At 39.6% G+C, this 2172-nt stretch overlaps 1 pseudogene; it reads right to left on the bottom strand.

The window, feature by feature from the left end:
• Positions 1 to 317: 317 nt before the first annotated feature.
• On the bottom strand, positions 318 to 1673 carry LOC102830140 (annotated as a pseudogene).
• Between the last annotated feature and the right edge of the window lie 499 nt (positions 1674 to 2172).

The following is a 2172-nucleotide window of genomic DNA, read 5'->3' as shown; positions in this document are numbered from 1 at the left end:
GTTTTCAGTGACTAAATCTTCAGAAGTAGTTTGTCACTCTTTCTTCCTAGTCTGTCTTCGTCTGGAAGCTCATCTGAAACCTGCCCACCATGGGTGACCCTGCTGGTATTTAAAACACCGTGGCATAGATTTCAGAGTCACAGCAACTTACAAGCCACCACAGTACAGACAAACTGACAGACTAGTGGTGGCTTGTTCATATAGTATCTCTTAAAATGGTTGAACAGCAACTGATTCTTCTTAGTACAGTGGCTGTATTCCTTCCATCTTCTTTTTTTTTGGGGGGGGGGTGTTATTCACTTGGGGGATGGATGGCCTCAGAACTTTTGGAACTGCTTCTTGGTGCCAGCGGCCTTAGTGACCTTGAGCACATTGAAACGTATGGTCTTGCTCAGGGGCTGGCCCTCGCCCACTGTGAGGGTGTCTCCGATCTGGATGTTTCTGAAGCAAGGGGACAGGTGCACAGACACCTTGTGGTGCTTCTTGAAGTGGTTGTACTTGCGGATATAGTGGAGGTAGTCTTGGCGGATGACAATGGTCCTCTGCATCTTCATCTTTGTCACCACGCCAGACAGGATATGCCCTCGAATGGAGCCATTACCAGTGAAGGGGCATTTTTTGTCAATGTAAGTGCCCTCAATGGTCTCCTTAGGCATCTTTAAACCCAGACTGATGTTCTTGTAATGATGTGAGAGTTTCTCCTTGTTGTTTCTCCCACCAGGACCCTCTTTTGGTTTTGGAAGATGCTTGGCTGCTTTTGGTAGGCACGCTTGGTCTGAATGTCTACTATCTTCCCGGTCACCTGGAACAAAAAGCCTTCCGTCTTCTTTTGATGCTTACTGCATCATTTAGTATTTTGCCTATGGAATCCTTCAATGCCGCAACCTAAGGCTTGATTTTTCTCTCCAGTTCTTTCAGCTTGAGAAATGTTGAGTGTTCTTCCCTTTTAGTTTTCTGACTCCACGTCTTTGCACATTTTACTGTAATTCCTTAATTCGTCTTATTGTGCTGCCCTTTGAAATTTTCTGTTTAGTTTTTACCTTCCTCGCTTCTTCCAGTTACTTTAGCTTCTCTACATTCAAGAGCAAATTTCAGAGTCTTCATTTTAGTCATTTTTCTTTGCCTGTCTTTTTTTTTTTATGACCTTTCACTTTCTGCATGTGTTATGTCATCCACAATTCTTCCGGTCTTCAGTCTTTAGTGTTAAATGCCTCAAATCTGTTTCTTGAGATGCTTTCTAAATTCCTTTAGGATATACTTAAGGTCATATTTTAGCTCTCATGGACTTGTTTTAATTCTCTTCAGTTTCAGAGAGAACTTTCATATGTGCAGTTGATGGTCTGTTCCACAGCGGGCCCCTGGTCTTGTTTTAGTCAATGATACTGAACTTCTCTATCATCTCTTCTCATAGATGTAGTCACTTTGATTTCTGTGTATTCTGTTTGGTAAGGTCCACATATATAGTTACCATTTAGGTTGTTGAGAAATAAATATAATGAATAATTCACTGGTCTTGCAAAATTCTATCACCAAGGCCATATTTTGAACTACTAAGCTTTCCTCTTTGTTTCCAACTTTGGCATTTCAATCACTGGTAATAATCAATGTATCTTGATTGCTTGTTTGATCAATTTCACACTGCAGAAGTTGGTGGAATACTTCAGCTTCTTCATCATTGGCTCTGGTGGTTGATGCATAAATTTGAATAGTAATTGTATTCACTAGTTTTTATTGTAGGCATATAGATATTATCACAGCATTGTACTTTAAGATAGATATTGAAATGGGTTTTTTTTTGACAATTAATGCAACAGCATTCCTCTTCAATTTGTCATTCTTGGCATAGTATACCATATGACTGTCTGATTCAAAATAGCCAATACCTGTTCATTTCAACTCATTAATGCCTAGGAGATCGATCTTCATTAGTTCCATGTTGTTCCTGGTGACTTCAAACTTTCCTAAGGTCATTCTTCAGATATTCTACATTAGGATTATTAATAGATTTACAGTTGCTGCTTCTTAATTTAAATTGTTCCCCATTAGCAAATGAAAGTTCTGTAAGATTAAGGTTGATTCTCTTTCCCCAATTTCACTTTGAGTGGTTTCTAATCTGAGAGACTCATCTTATGGCACCATACCAATGTACTCATAAGATGTTTAGAAGAGGGC

Source organism: Chrysochloris asiatica, unplaced genomic scaffold, assembly GCF_000296735.1.
Source record: "Chrysochloris asiatica unplaced genomic scaffold, ChrAsi1.0 scaffold00012, whole genome shotgun sequence".
Lineage (NCBI taxonomy): Eukaryota > Metazoa > Chordata > Mammalia > Afrosoricida > Chrysochloridae > Chrysochloris > Chrysochloris asiatica.
The sequence above is the reverse complement of the archived record's forward strand: the minus strand, read 5'-3'. Positions and strand labels throughout refer to the sequence as shown.